The following is a 1055-nucleotide window of genomic DNA, read 5'->3' as shown; positions in this document are numbered from 1 at the left end:
TTTTTTTCCCTTTTGTGGTTATGTCTTGTGATATTTTCCATTTCTGATTTGTAAGCCATTCAATCTGGTGTTACTCTCATTCAAAATAATATATGTCTTTAAACCTTTTTGATTTTCCTGTTTGGTTGTTTTTCTTTAGCTTGAAGGTGAAAACTAGTTTATAAAGTCTGGTTAAACAAACATTGAACCCTCCCTAAAATAGATGTATAGCCTAAACTTTTGCATGTCAGAGCGGTGGTTATAGAGTGGCACCCGAACAGGGACTTGAAGTGTTTGTTCATTTTAGATTTCTCTTCAGGTCAGGATGCTTTGGATGAGGATGGGTATGTGCCCAGGGTGGACTTCTCTTCTGATGCTTTCACCACCCACAGAGAACCTCTCAGAGAATTAATTACAACTTTCAGTGATTTGTACATAGATTCCAATGAAGATCATGAAGCTCGTGAAGAGGAGAATCTTAGTGATTTCAATTTTCCACCTCCACCACCTGTGGAACAAGAGACACCTCTTGAAATATCAGAGGCTATTGCAAGTTTTGATTGAACGTGTGAATACACTAGAAGGTCAAGTTAAAGACTGTTGAAAAGCTGGGTGAATATATCGCACGCAATGAATTTCAGATTAGATGCCAGACTGTGGAAAATTGCCTGCTTTAAGATGCGAATGTGAACGAGTTGAGAAAAAAATAGAAGTGTCTGTGCAAGACATGGGCCAATTAATGATAGACTGCCTGAAAAGACTAGATGTGCAGATTGAAAGCAAGTTGAAGGCTCTGGTTCCGCCCATGTCTACTGCCATTTCTTCCAGATCCAGTGCTGTCATTTAGAAATCTCAGGATCAAACTTATGTACCACAACACCAAATAACTTGGTCAGGAATCTCAAGTTCAGCATATAATCCTCCAGTCAAGTTAGATTTCCCATGTTTTGGGGATGAACAAGACAAAGATCCCATTGTCTTCATAGAATGCTGTGAAGAATATTTTGCTGTGCGCCCACTTAATGATGGTGAGATAATGGCTGCCCTTACATCGGTGCTGAAGGGGACTGCCAAGG

Source organism: Sinocyclocheilus grahami, unplaced genomic scaffold (assembly GCF_001515645.1).
Source record: "Sinocyclocheilus grahami isolate Dianchi unplaced genomic scaffold, SAMN03320097.WGS_v1.1 scaffold1538.1, whole genome shotgun sequence".
NCBI classification, from domain to species: domain Eukaryota; kingdom Metazoa; phylum Chordata; class Actinopteri; order Cypriniformes; family Cyprinidae; genus Sinocyclocheilus; species Sinocyclocheilus grahami.
This window is presented reverse-complemented; position numbering follows the sequence as displayed.